This window comes from Elephas maximus, chromosome Y, assembly GCF_024166365.1.
Source record: "Elephas maximus indicus isolate mEleMax1 chromosome Y, mEleMax1 primary haplotype, whole genome shotgun sequence".
Taxonomy (NCBI): Eukaryota; Metazoa; Chordata; class Mammalia; order Proboscidea; family Elephantidae; genus Elephas; species Elephas maximus.
The window spans coordinates 8,020,779-8,036,626 of NC_064847.1; positions in this window are offsets into that span (position 1 = coordinate 8,020,779).

Genomic DNA, 15,848 nt, shown 5'->3' on the forward strand with positions numbered 1-15,848 from the left:
ACACAAATGGAGGTGCTTTGAAGAAAGTCCTGGCAATGTGTTCTGAAAAATCATGCCTTGAGGACCCTATAGAGCACAGTTCTCCTCTGACACACATGGAGGCGCCATGAAAGAAAGTCCTGGCAATCTGCTCCCCAAAAAATCATCCATTGAAAATCGTATGCTGCACAGTTCTCTAAAACACATGGAGGTGCCTTCAAAGATAGTGCTGGAAATCTGCCTGCAAAAAATCAGCCATTGAAAATCCTATGGAGCACAGTGCTCCTCTGATAGTCATGGAGGTGCCTTGGAAGAAAGTCCTGGCAATCTGTTTCCGAAAAATCAGCCACTGAAACCCTATGGAGCACAGTTCTCCTCTGACACACAGGGAGGCGCCTTAGAGGAAAGTTCTGCAATCTTCTTCTGAAAAATCACCCATTGAAAACCCTGTGGAGCACAGTTCTCCTCTGACACACATGTGAGATGACTTGGAAGAAAGTCCTGGCAATCTCCTTCCAAAAAATCACTCATAGAAAACCCTTTAGAGCACAGTTCTCAGATACATATGGAGGTGCCATCGACGAAAATCCTGGCAATCTGCTCAGAAAAATCATCCATTGAGAACCCTGTGGAGCACAGTTCTCCTTTCGCACACATTGATGTGCCTTGGAAGAAAGTTCTGGCAATCTGCTTCCGAAAACTCACACATTGAAAGCCCTATGGAGCACAGTTCTTCTCTGACACACACAGAGGTGCCATGGAAGAAAGTCCTGACAATCTGCTTGCAAAAAAAACCCATTGAAAACCCTGTGGAGCACAGTTCTCCTATGACACACAGGGAAGTGCCTTGGAAGAAAGTCCTTGCAATCTGCTCCCCAAAAATCACCCATGAAAACCCTGTGGAGTGTCGTTCTCCTCTGACACATATGCAGGTGCCTTGGAAGAAAGTCCTGGCAATCTGCTTCCAATAAATTAGCCACTGAAAACCCTATGGAGCACATTGCTCCTCTGACACACACAGAGGTGCGATGGAAGAAAGTCCTGACAATCTGCTTCCAAAAAAACACATTGAAACCCCTGTGGAGCACAGCTCTCCTCTAACACACATGGAGGTGCCTTGGAAGAAAGCCCTGGAAATCTACATCGAAAAAATCAGCCCTTGAATATCCTATGGAGCACAGTTCTCCTATGACACACAGGGAAGTGCCTTGGAAGTCAGTCCTTGCAATCTGCTCCCAAAAAATCACCCATGAAAACGCTTTGGAGTACAGTTCTCCTCTGACACGTATGGAGGTGTCTTGGAAGGAAGTCCTGACAATCTGCTTCCCAAAATTCACCGATTGAAAACTCTTTGCAGCACAGTTCTCCTCTGACACACATGGAGGTGCCTTGGAAGAAAGGCCTGGCAATCTGCTTCCAAGAAATCACCCTTTGAAAAACCTATGGAGTACGGTTCTCCTGTGACACACATGCAGGTGACTTTGAAGTAAGTCGTGGCAATGTGCTTCCAAAAATTCACCCATTGAAAACACTATGCAGCACAGTTCCCCTCTGACACACATGGAGGTGCCATGGAAGAAAGCCCTGCAATCCGCTTCCAAGAATTCACCCATTGGAAAGATTATGGAGCACAGTTCTCTGACACACATGGAGGCGCCATGGAAGAAAGTCCTGGCAATCTGTTCCCAAAAAATCACCCATTGAAAACCCTATGGAGCAAGTTCTCCTCTGACAAACATGCAGGTGTCTTGGAAGAAATCCCTGGCAATCTTCTTCCCAAAAATTCACCCACTGAAAACCCTATGGAGCACAGTTCTCCTCTGACACACAGGGAGGTGCCTTGGAAGAAAGTCCTGGCAATGTGCTTCAAAAAATCACCCATTGAAAACCTTCTGGAGCACCGTTCTTCTCTGAAACGCATATAGGTGCCTTGGAAGAAAGTGCTGTCAATCTGCTTCCAAAAAGTCATCCATTGAAAACCCTGCGGAGCACAGTTCTCCTCTGGCACACACGGAGATGCCATGGAAGAAACTCCCAGCAATCTGCTTCCAAAAATTCACCTCTTGAAAACCGTACGGAGCACAGTTCTCTGACACACATGGAGATGCCCAGGAATAAAGTTCTGGCAATCTACTTCTGAAAAAATAGCCATTGAAAATCCTAAGGAGCACAGTTCTCTTCTGACATACATGCAGGTGACTTGGAAGAAAGCCCTGGCAATCTGCTCCGAAAAAATCATCCGTTGAGCTCCACATGGCGCACAGTTCTCTAACAACCATGGTGGTGCCTTGGAAGAAAGTCTTGCAAATCTGTCTCCAGAAAATCAGCCAGGGAAAATTCTGTGGAGCGCAGTTATCCTCTGACACACGTAGACGTACCTTGAAAGAACGTCCTGGCAATCTGCTCCCCCAAAAATCACCCATTGAAAACCCCATGGAGCACAGTTCTACTCTGATACACATGGAGGTGCCGTGGAAGAAAGTCCTGGCAATCTCCTTCGAAAAAATCATCTATTGAAAACCCTATGGAGCACAGTTCTCCTCTGACTCCCATGGAGGTGCCATGGAAGAAAGTACTGGCAATCTGCTTCCACAAATTCACCTATTGAAAACCCTACGGAGGAAGGTTCACCTCTGACACAAATGGAGGTGCTTTGAAGAAAGTCCTGGCAATGTGTTCTGAAAAATCATGCCTTGAGGACCCTATAGAGCACAGTTCTCCTCTGACACACATGGAGGCGCCATGAAAGAAAGTCCTGGCAATCTGCTCCCCAAAAAATCATCCATTGAAAATCGTATGCTGCACAGTTCTCTAAAACACATGGAGGTGCCTTCAAAGATAGTGCTGGAAATCTGCCTGCAAAAAATCAGCCATTGAAAATCCTATGGAGCACAGTGCTCCTCTGATAGTCATGGAGGTGCCTTGGAAGAAAGTCCTGGCAATCTGTTTCCGAAAAATCAGCCACTGAAACCCTATGGAGCACAGTTCTCCTCTGACACACATGGAGGCGCCTTAGAGGAAAGTTCTGCAATCTTCTTCTGAAAAATCACCCATTGAAAACCCTGTGGAGCACAGTTCTCCTCTGACACACATGTGAGATGACTTGGAAGAAAGTCCTGGCAATCTCCTTCCAAAAAATCACTCATAGAAAACCCTTTAGAGCACAGTTCTCAGATACATATGGAGGTGCCATCGACGAAAATCCTGGCAATCTGCTCAGAAAAATCATCCATTGAGAACCCTGTGGAGCACAGTTCTCCTTTCGCACACATTGATGTGCCTTGGAAGAAAGTTCTGGCAATCTGCTTCCGAAAACTCACACATTGAAAGCCCTATGGAGCACAGTTCTTCTCTGACACACACAGAGGTGCCATGGAAGAAAGTCCTGACAATCTGCTTGCAAAAAAAACCCATTGAAAACCCTGTGGAGCACAGTTCTCCTATGACACACAGGGAAGTGCCTTGGAAGAAAGTCCTTGCAATCTGCTCCCCAAAAATCACCCATGAAAACCCTGTGGAGTGTCGTTCTCCTCTGACACATATGCAGGTGCCTTGGAAGAAAGTCCTGGCAATCTGCTTCCAATAAATTAGCCACTGAAAACCCTATGGAGCACATTGCTCCTCTGACACACACAGAGGTGCGATGGAAGAAAGTCCTGACAATCTGCTTCCAAAAAAACACATTGAAACCCCTGTGGAGCACAGCTCTCCTCTAACACACATGGAGGTGCCTTGGAAGAAAGCCCTGGAAATCTACATCGAAAAAATCAGCCCTTGAATATCCTATGGAGCACGGTTCTCCTATGACACACAGGGAAGTGCCTTGGAAGTCAGTCCTTGCAATCTGCTCCCAAAAAATCACCCATGAAAACGCTTTGGAGTACAGTTCTCCTCTGACACGTATGGAGGTGTCTTGGAAGGAAGTCCTGACAATCTGCTTCCCAAAATTCACCGATTGAAAACTCTTTGCAGCACAGTTCTCCTCTGACACACATGGAGGTGCCTTGGAAGAAAGGCCTGGCAATCTGCTTCCAAGAAATCACCCTTTGAAAAACCTATGGAGTACGGTTCTCCTGTGACACACATGCAGGTGACTTTGAAGTAAGTCGTGGCAATGTGCTTCCAAAAATTCACCCATTGAAAACACTATGCAGCACAGTTCCCCTCTGACACACATGGAGGTGCCATGGAAGAAAGCCCTGCAATCCGCTTCCAAGAATTCACCCATTGGAAAGATTATGGAGCACAGTTCTCTGACACACATGGAGGCGCCATGGAAGAAAGTCCTGGCAATCTGTTCCCAAAAAATCACCCATTGAAAACCCTATGGAGCAAGTTCTCCTCTGACAAACATGCAGGTGTCTTGGAAGAAATCCCTGGCAATCTTCTTCCCAAAAATTCACCCACTGAAAACCCTATGGAGCACAGTTCTCCTCTGACACACAGGGAGGTGCCTTGGAAGAAAGTCCTGGCAATGTGCTTCAAAAAATCACCCATTGAAAACCTTCTGGAGCACCGTTCTTCTCTGAAACGCATATAGGTGCCTTGGAAGAAAGTGCTGTCAATCTGCTTCCAAAAAGTCATCCATTGAAAACCCTGTGGAGCACAGTTCTCCTCTGGCACACACGGAGATGCCATGGAAGAAACTCCCAGCAATCTGCTTCCAAAAATTCACCTCTTGAAAACCGTACGGAGCACAGTTCTCTGACACACATGGAGATGCCCAGGAATAAAGTTCTGGCAATCTACTTCTGAAAAAATAGCCATTGAAAATCCTAAGGAGCACAGTTCTCTTCTGACATACATGCAGGTGACTTGGAAGAAAGCCCTGGCAATCTGCTCCGAAAAAATCATCCGTTGAGCTCCACATGGCGCACAGTTCTCTAACAACCATGGTGGTGCCTTGGAAGAAAGTCTTGCAAATCTGTCTCCAGAAAATCAGCCAGGGAAAATTCTGTGGAGCGCAGTTATCCTCTGACACACGTAGACGTACCTTGAAAGAACGTCCTGGCAATCTGCTCCCCCAAAAATCACCCATTGAAAACCCCATGGAGCACAGTTCTACTCTGATACACATGGAGGTGCCGTGGAAGAAAGTCCTGGCAATCTCCTTCGAAAAAATCATCTATTGAAAACCCTATGGAGCACAGTTCTCCTCTGACTCCCATGGAGGTGCCATGGAAGAAAGTACTGGCAATCTGCTTCCACAAATTCACCTATTGAAAACCCTACGGAGGAAGGTTCACCTCTGACACAAATGGAGGTGCTTTGAAGAAAGTCCTGGCAATGTGTTCTGAAAAATCATGCCTTGAGGACCCTATAGAGCACAGTTCTCCTCTGACACACATGGAGGCGCCATGAAAGAAAGTCCTGGCAATCTGCTCCCCAAAAAATCATCCATTGAAAATCGTATGCTGCACAGTTCTCTAAAACACATGGAGGTGCCTTCAAAGATAGTGCTGGAAATCTGCCTGCAAAAAATCAGCCATTGAAAATCCTATGGAGCACAGTGCTCCTCTGATAGTCATGGAGGTGCCTTGGAAGAAAGTCCTGGCAATCTGTTTCCGAAAAATCAGCCACTGAAACCCTATGGAGCACAGTTCTCCTCTGACACACAGGGAGGCGCCTTAGAGGAAAGTTCTGCAATCTTCTTCTGAAAAATCACCCATTGAAAACCCTGTGGAGCACAGTTCTCCTCTGACACACATGTGAGATGACTTGGAAGAAAGTCCTGGCAATCTCCTTCCAAAAAATCACTCATAGAAAACCCTTTAGAGCACAGTTCTCAGATACATATGGAGGTGCCATCGACGAAAATCCTGGCAATCTGCTCAGAAAAATCATCCATTGAGAACCCTGTGGAGCACAGTTCTCCTTTCGCACACATTGATGTGCCTTGGAAGAAAGTTCTGGCAATCTGCTTCCGAAAACTCACACATTGAAAGCCCTATGGAGCACAGTTCTTCTCTGACACACACAGAGGTGCCATGGAAGAAAGTCCTGACAATCTGCTTGCAAAAAAAACCCATTGAAAACCCTGTGGAGCACAGTTCTCCTATGACACACAGGGAAGTGCCTTGGAAGAAAGTCCTTGCAATCTGCTCCCCAAAAATCACCCATGAAAACCCTGTGGAGTGTCGTTCTCCTCTGACACATATGCAGGTGCCTTGGAAGAAAGTCCTGGCAATCTGCTTCCAATAAATTAGCCACTGAAAACCCTATGGAGCACATTGCTCCTCTGACACACACAGAGGTGCGATGGAAGAAAGTCCTGACAATCTGCTTCCAAAAAAACACATTGAAACCCCTGTGGAGCACAGCTCTCCTCTAACACACATGGAGGTGCCTTGGAAGAAAGCCCTGGAAATCTACATCGAAAAAATCAGCCCTTGAATATCCTATGGAGCACAGTTCTCCTATGACACACAGGGAAGTGCCTTGGAAGTCAGTCCTTGCAATCTGCTCCCAAAAAATCACCCATGAAAACGCTTTGGAGTACAGTTCTCCTCTGACACGTATGGAGGTGTCTTGGAAGGAAGTCCTGACAATCTGCTTCCCAAAATTCACCGATTGAAAACTCTTTGCAGCACAGTTCTCCTCTGACACACATGGAGGTGCCTTGGAAGAAAGGCCTGGCAATCTGCTTCCAAGAAATCACCCTTTGAAAAACCTATGGAGTACGGTTCTCCTGTGACACACATGCAGGTGACTTTGAAGTAAGTCGTGGCAATGTGCTTCCAAAAATTCACCCATTGAAAACACTATGCAGCACAGTTCCCCTCTGACACACATGGAGGTGCCATGGAAGAAAGCCCTGCAATCCGCTTCCAAGAATTCACCCATTGGAAAGATTATGGAGCACAGTTCTCTGACACACATGGAGGCGCCATGGAAGAAAGTCCTGGCAATCTGTTCCCAAAAAATCACCCATTGAAAACCCTATGGAGCAAGTTCTCCTCTGACAAACATGCAGGTGTCTTGGAAGAAATCCCTGGCAATCTTCTTCCCAAAAATTCACCCACTGAAAACCCTATGGAGCACAGTTCTCCTCTGACACACAGGGAGGTGCCTTGGAAGAAAGTCCTGGCAATGTGCTTCAAAAAATCACCCATTGAAAACCTTCTGGAGCACCGTTCTTCTCTGAAACGCATATAGGTGCCTTGGAAGAAAGTGCTGTCAATCTGCTTCCAAAAAGTCATCCATTGAAAACCCTGCGGAGCACAGTTCTCCTCTGGCACACACGGAGATGCCATGGAAGAAACTCCCAGCAATCTGCTTCCAAAAATTCACCTCTTGAAAACCGTACGGAGCACAGTTCTCTGACACACATGGAGATGCCCAGGAATAAAGTTCTGGCAATCTACTTCTGAAAAAATAGCCATTGAAAATCCTAAGGAGCACAGTTCTCTTCTGACATACATGCAGGTGACTTGGAAGAAAGCCCTGGCAATCTGCTCCGAAAAAATCATCCGTTGAGCTCCACATGGCGCACAGTTCTCTAACAACCATGGTGGTGCCTTGGAAGAAAGTCTTGCAAATCTGTCTCCAGAAAATCAGCCAGGGAAAATTCTGTGGAGCGCAGTTATCCTCTGACACACGTAGACGTACCTTGAAAGAACGTCCTGGCAATCTGCTCCCCCAAAAATCACCCATTGAAAACCCCATGGAGCACAGTTCTACTCTGATACACATGGAGGTGCCGTGGAAGAAAGTCCTGGCAATCTCCTTCGAAAAAATCATCTATTGAAAACCCTATGGAGCACAGTTCTCCTCTGACTCCCATGGAGGTGCCATGGAAGAAAGTACTGGCAATCTGCTTCCACAAATTCACCTATTGAAAACCCTACGGAGGAAGGTTCACCTCTGACACAAATGGAGGTGCTTTGAAGAAAGTCCTGGCAATGTGTTCTGAAAAATCATGCCTTGAGGACCCTATAGAGCACAGTTCTCCTCTGACACACATGGAGGCGCCATGAAAGAAAGTCCTGGCAATCTGCTCCCCAAAAAATCATCCATTGAAAATCGTATGCTGCACAGTTCTCTAAAACACATGGAGGTGCCTTCAAAGATAGTGCTGGAAATCTGCCTGCAAAAAATCAGCCATTGAAAATCCTATGGAGCACAGTGCTCCTCTGATAGTCATGGAGGTGCCTTGGAAGAAAGTCCTGGCAATCTGTTTCCGAAAAATCAGCCACTGAAACCCTATGGAGCACAGTTCTCCTCTGACACACAGGGAGGCGCCTTAGAGGAAAGTTCTGCAATCTTCTTCTGAAAAATCACCCATTGAAAACCCTGTGGAGCACAGTTCTCCTCTGACACACATGTGAGATGACTTGGAAGAAAGTCCTGGCAATCTCCTTCCAAAAAATCACTCATAGAAAACCCTTTAGAGCACAGTTCTCAGATACATATGGAGGTGCCATCGACGAAAATCCTGGCAATCTGCTCAGAAAAATCATCCATTGAGAACCCTGTGGAGCACAGTTCTCCTTTCGCACACATTGATGTGCCTTGGAAGAAAGTTCTGGCAATCTGCTTCCGAAAACTCACACATTGAAAGCCCTATGGAGCACAGTTCTTCTCTGACACACACAGAGGTGCCATGGAAGAAAGTCCTGACAATCTGCTTGCAAAAAAAACCCATTGAAAACCCTGTGGAGCACAGTTCTCCTATGACACACAGGGAAGTGCCTTGGAAGAAAGTCCTTGCAATCTGCTCCCCAAAAATCACCCATGAAAACCCTGTGGAGTGTCGTTCTCCTCTGACACATATGCAGGTGCCTTGGAAGAAAGTCCTGGCAATCTGCTTCCAATAAATTAGCCACTGAAAACCCTATGGAGCACATTGCTCCTCTGACACACACAGAGGTGCGATGGAAGAAAGTCCTGACAATCTGCTTCCAAAAAAACACATTGAAACCCCTGTGGAGCACAGCTCTCCTCTAACACACATGGAGGTGCCTTGGAAGAAAGCCCTGGAAATCTACATCGAAAAAATCAGCCCTTGAATATCCTATGGAGCACAGTTCTCCTATGACACACAGGGAAGTGCCTTGGAAGTCAGTCCTTGCAATCTGCTCCCAAAAAATCACCCATGAAAACGCTTTGGAGTACAGTTCTCCTCTGACACGTATGGAGGTGTCTTGGAAGGAAGTCCTGACAATCTGCTTCCCAAAATTCACCGATTGAAAACTCTTTGCAGCACAGTTCTCCTCTGACACACATGGAGGTGCCTTGGAAGAAAGGCCTGGCAATCTGCTTCCAAGAAATCACCCTTTGAAAAACCTATGGAGTACGGTTCTCCTGTGACACACATGCAGGTGACTTTGAAGTAAGTCGTGGCAATGTGCTTCCAAAAATTCACCCATTGAAAACACTATGCAGCACAGTTCCCCTCTGACACACATGGAGGTGCCATGGAAGAAAGCCCTGCAATCCGCTTCCAAGAATTCACCCATTGGAAAGATTATGGAGCACAGTTCTCTGACACACATGGAGGCGCCATGGAAGAAAGTCCTGGCAATCTGTTCCCAAAAAATCACCCATTGAAAACCCTATGGAGCAAGTTCTCCTCTGACAAACATGCAGGTGTCTTGGAAGAAATCCCTGGCAATCTTCTTCCCAAAAATTCACCCACTGAAAACCCTATGGAGCACAGTTCTCCTCTGACACACAGGGAGGTGCCTTGGAAGAAAGTCCTGGCAATGTGCTTCAAAAAATCACCCATTGAAAACCTTCTGGAGCACCGTTCTTCTCTGAAACGCATATAGGTGCCTTGGAAGAAAGTGCTGTCAATCTGCTTCCAAAAAGTCATCCATTGAAAACCCTGCGGAGCACAGTTCTCCTCTGGCACACACGGAGATGCCATGGAAGAAACTCCCAGCAATCTGCTTCCAAAAATTCACCTCTTGAAAACCGTACGGAGCACAGTTCTCTGACACACATGGAGATGCCCAGGAATAAAGTTCTGGCAATCTACTTCTGAAAAAATAGCCATTGAAAATCCTAAGGAGCACAGTTCTCTTCTGACATACATGCAGGTGACTTGGAAGAAAGCCCTGGCAATCTGCTCCGAAAAAATCATCCGTTGAGCTCCACATGGCGCACAGTTCTCTAACAACCATGGTGGTGCCTTGGAAGAAAGTCTTGCAAATCTGTCTCCAGAAAATCAGCCAGGGAAAATTCTGTGGAGCGCAGTTATCCTCTGACACACGTAGACGTACCTTGAAAGAACGTCCTGGCAATCTGCTCCCCCAAAAATCACCCATTGAAAACCCCATGGAGCACAGTTCTACTCTGATACACATGGAGGTGCCGTGGAAGAAAGTCCTGGCAATCTCCTTCGAAAAAATCATCTATTGAAAACCCTATGGAGCACAGTTCTCCTCTGACTCCCATGGAGGTGCCATGGAAGAAAGTACTGGCAATCTGCTTCCACAAATTCACCTATTGAAAACCCTACGGAGGAAGGTTCACCTCTGACACAAATGGAGGTGCTTTGAAGAAAGTCCTGGCAATGTGTTCTGAAAAATCATGCCTTGAGGACCCTATAGAGCACAGTTCTCCTCTGACACACATGGAGGCGCCATGAAAGAAAGTCCTGGCAATCTGCTCCCCAAAAAATCATCCATTGAAAATCGTATGCTGCACAGTTCTCTAAAACACATGGAGGTGCCTTCAAAGATAGTGCTGGAAATCTGCCTGCAAAAAATCAGCCATTGAAAATCCTATGGAGCACAGTGCTCCTCTGATAGTCATGGAGGTGCCTTGGAAGAAAGTCCTGGCAATCTGTTTCCGAAAAATCAGCCACTGAAACCCTATGGAGCACAGTTCTCCTCTGACACACAGGGAGGCGCCTTAGAGGAAAGTTCTGCAATCTTCTTCTGAAAAATCACCCATTGAAAACCCTGTGGAGCACAGTTCTCCTCTGACACACATGTGAGATGACTTGGAAGAAAGTCCTGGCAATCTCCTTCCAAAAAATCACTCATAGAAAACCCTTTAGAGCACAGTTCTCAGATACATATGGAGGTGCCATCGACGAAAATCCTGGCAATCTGCTCAGAAAAATCATCCATTGAGAACCCTGTGGAGCACAGTTCTCCTTTCGCACACATTGATGTGCCTTGGAAGAAAGTTCTGGCAATCTGCTTCCGAAAACTCACACATTGAAAGCCCTATGGAGCACAGTTCTTCTCTGACACACACAGAGGTGCCATGGAAGAAAGTCCTGACAATCTGCTTGCAAAAAAAACCCATTGAAAACCCTGTGGAGCACAGTTCTCCTATGACACACAGGGAAGTGCCTTGGAAGAAAGTCCTTGCAATCTGCTCCCCAAAAATCACCCATGAAAACCCTGTGGAGTGTCGTTCTCCTCTGACACATATGCAGGTGCCTTGGAAGAAAGTCCTGGCAATCTGCTTCCAATAAATTAGCCACTGAAAACCCTATGGAGCACATTGCTCCTCTGACACACACAGAGGTGCGATGGAAGAAAGTCCTGACAATCTGCTTCCAAAAAAACACATTGAAACCCCTGTGGAGCACAGCTCTCCTCTAACACACATGGAGGTGCCTTGGAAGAAAGCCCTGGAAATCTACATCGAAAAAATCAGCCCTTGAATATCCTATGGAGCACAGTTCTCCTATGACACACAGGGAAGTGCCTTGGAAGTCAGTCCTTGCAATCTGCTCCCAAAAAATCACCCATGAAAACGCTTTGGAGTACAGTTCTCCTCTGACACGTATGGAGGTGTCTTGGAAGGAAGTCCTGACAATCTGCTTCCCAAAATTCACCGATTGAAAACTCTTTGCAGCACAGTTCTCCTCTGACACACATGGAGGTGCCTTGGAAGAAAGGCCTGGCAATCTGCTTCCAAGAAATCACCCTTTGAAAAACCTATGGAGTACGGTTCTCCTGTGACACACATGCAGGTGACTTTGAAGTAAGTCGTGGCAATGTGCTTCCAAAAATTCACCCATTGAAAACACTATGCAGCACAGTTCCCCTCTGACACACATGGAGGTGCCATGGAAGAAAGCCCTGCAATCCGCTTCCAAGAATTCACCCATTGGAAAGATTATGGAGCACAGTTCTCTGACACACATGGAGGCGCCATGGAAGAAAGTCCTGGCAATCTGTTCCCAAAAAATCACCCATTGAAAACCCTATGGAGCAAGTTCTCCTCTGACAAACATGCAGGTGTCTTGGAAGAAATCCCTGGCAATCTTCTTCCCAAAAATTCACCCACTGAAAACCCTATGGAGCACAGTTCTCCTCTGACACACAGGGAGGTGCCTTGGAAGAAAGTCCTGGCAATGTGCTTCAAAAAATCACCCATTGAAAACCTTCTGGAGCACCGTTCTTCTCTGAAACGCATATAGGTGCCTTGGAAGAAAGTGCTGTCAATCTGCTTCCAAAAAGTCATCCATTGAAAACCCTGCGGAGCACAGTTCTCCTCTGGCACACACGGAGATGCCATGGAAGAAACTCCCAGCAATCTGCTTCCAAAAATTCACCTCTTGAAAACCGTACGGAGCACAGTTCTCTGACACACATGGAGATGCCCAGGAATAAAGTTCTGGCAATCTACTTCTGAAAAAATAGCCATTGAAAATCCTAAGGAGCACAGTTCTCTTCTGACATACATGCAGGTGACTTGGAAGAAAGCCCTGGCAATCTGCTCCGAAAAAATCATCCGTTGAGCTCCACATGGCGCACAGTTCTCTAACAACCATGGTGGTGCCTTGGAAGAAAGTCTTGCAAATCTGTCTCCAGAAAATCAGCCAGGGAAAATTCTGTGGAGCGCAGTTATCCTCTGACACACGTAGACGTACCTTGAAAGAACGTCCTGGCAATCTGCTCCCCCAAAAATCACCCATTGAAAACCCCATGGAGCACAGTTCTACTCTGATACACATGGAGGTGCCGTGGAAGAAAGTCCTGGCAATCTCCTTCGAAAAAATCATCTATTGAAAACCCTATGGAGCACAGTTCTCCTCTGACTCCCATGGAGGTGCCATGGAAGAAAGTACTGGCAATCTGCTTCCACAAATTCACCTATTGAAAACCCTACGGAGGAAGGTTCACCTCTGACACAAATGGAGGTGCTTTGAAGAAAGTCCTGGCAATGTGTTCTGAAAAATCATGCCTTGAGGACCCTATAGAGCACAGTTCTCCTCTGACACACATGGAGGCGCCATGAAAGAAAGTCCTGGCAATCTGCTCCCCAAAAAATCATCCATTGAAAATCGTATGCTGCACAGTTCTCTAAAACACATGGAGGTGCCTTCAAAGATAGTGCTGGAAATCTGCCTGCAAAAAATCAGCCATTGAAAATCCTATGGAGCACAGTGCTCCTCTGATAGTCATGGAGGTGCCTTGGAAGAAAGTCCTGGCAATCTGTTTCCGAAAAATCAGCCACTGAAACCCTATGGAGCACAGTTCTCCTCTGACACACATGGAGGCGCCTTAGAGGAAAGTTCTGCAATCTTCTTCTGAAAAATCACCCATTGAAAACCCTGTGGAGCACAGTTCTCCTCTGACACACATGTGAGATGACTTGGAAGAAAGTCCTGGCAATCTCCTTCCAAAAAATCACTCATAGAAAACCCTTTAGAGCACAGTTCTCAGATACATATGGAGGTGCCATCGACGAAAATCCTGGCAATCTGCTCAGAAAAATCATCCATTGAGAACCCTGTGGAGCACAGTTCTCCTTTCGCACACATTGATGTGCCTTGGAAGAAAGTTCTGGCAATCTGCTTCCGAAAACTCACACATTGAAAGCCCTATGGAGCACAGTTCTTCTCTGACACACACAGAGGTGCCATGGAAGAAAGTCCTGACAATCTGCTTGCAAAAAAAACCCATTGAAAACCCTGTGGAGCACAGTTCTCCTATGACACACAGGGAAGTGCCTTGGAAGAAAGTCCTTGCAATCTGCTCCCCAAAAATCACCCATGAAAACCCTGTGGAGTGTCGTTCTCCTCTGACACATATGCAGGTGCCTTGGAAGAAAGTCCTGGCAATCTGCTTCCAATAAATTAGCCACTGAAAACCCTATGGAGCACATTGCTCCTCTGACACACACAGAGGTGCGATGGAAGAAAGTCCTGACAATCTGCTTCCAAAAAAACACATTGAAACCCCTGTGGAGCACAGCTCTCCTCTAACACACATGGAGGTGCCTTGGAAGAAAGCCCTGGAAATCTACATCGAAAAAATCAGCCCTTGAATATCCTATGGAGCACGGTTCTCCTATGACACACAGGGAAGTGCCTTGGAAGTCAGTCCTTGCAATCTGCTCCCAAAAAATCACCCATGAAAACGCTTTGGAGTACAGTTCTCCTCTGACACGTATGGAGGTGTCTTGGAAGGAAGTCCTGACAATCTGCTTCCCAAAATTCACCGATTGAAAACTCTTTGCAGCACAGTTCTCCTCTGACACACATGGAGGTGCCTTGGAAGAAAGGCCTGGCAATCTGCTTCCAAGAAATCACCCTTTGAAAAACCTATGGAGTACGGTTCTCCTGTGACACACATGCAGGTGACTTTGAAGTAAGTCGTGGCAATGTGCTTCCAAAAATTCACCCATTGAAAACACTATGCAGCACAGTTCCCCTCTGACACACATGGAGGTGCCATGGAAGAAAGCCCTGCAATCCGCTTCCAAGAATTCACCCATTGGAAAGATTATGGAGCACAGTTCTCTGACACACATGGAGGCGCCATGGAAGAAAGTCCTGGCAATCTGTTCCCAAAAAATCACCCATTGAAAACCCTATGGAGCAAGTTCTCCTCTGACAAACATGCAGGTGTCTTGGAAGAAATCCCTGGCAATCTTCTTCCCAAAAATTCACCCACTGAAAACCCTATGGAGCACAGTTCTCCTCTGACACACAGGGAGGTGCCTTGGAAGAAAGTCCTGGCAATGTGCTTCAAAAAATCACCCATTGAAAACCTTCTGGAGCACCGTTCTTCTCTGAAACGCATATAGGTGCCTTGGAAGAAAGTGCTGTCAATCTGCTTCCAAAAAGTCATCCATTGAAAACCCTGTGGAGCACAGTTCTCCTCTGGCACACACGGAGATGCCATGGAAGAAACTCCCAGCAATCTGCTTCCAAAAATTCACCTCTTGAAAACCGTACGGAGCACAGTTCTCTGACACACATGGAGATGCCCAGGAATAAAGTTCTGGCAATCTACTTCTGAAAAAATAGCCATTGAAAATCCTAAGGAGCACAGTTCTCTTCTGACATACATGCAGGTGACTTGGAAGAAAGCCCTGGCAATCTGCTCCGAAAAAATCATCCGTTGAGCTCCACATGGCGCACAGTTCTCTAACAACCATGGTGGTGCCTTGGAAGAAAGTCTTGCAAATCTGTCTCCAGAAAATCAGCCAGGGAAAATTCTGTGGAGCGCAGTTATCCTCTGACACACGTAGACGTACCTTGAAAGAACGTCCTGGCAATCTGCTCCCCCAAAAATCACCCATTGAAAACCCCATGGAGCACAGTTCTACTCTGATACACATGGAGGTGCCGTGGAAGAAAGTCCTGGCAATCTCCTTCGAAAAAATCATCTATTGAAAACCCTATGGAGCACAGTTCTCCTCTGACTCCCATGGAGGTGCCATGGAAGAAAGTACTGGCAATCTGCTTCCACAAATTCACCTATTGAAAACCCTACGGAGGAAGGTTCACCTCTGACACAAATGGAGGTGCTTTGAAGAAAGTCCTGGCAATGTGTTCTGAAAAATCATGCCTTGAGGACCCTATAGAGCACAGTTCTCCTCTGACACACATGGAGGCGCCATGAAAGAAAGTCCTGGCAATCTGCTCCCCAAAAAATCATCCATTGAAAATC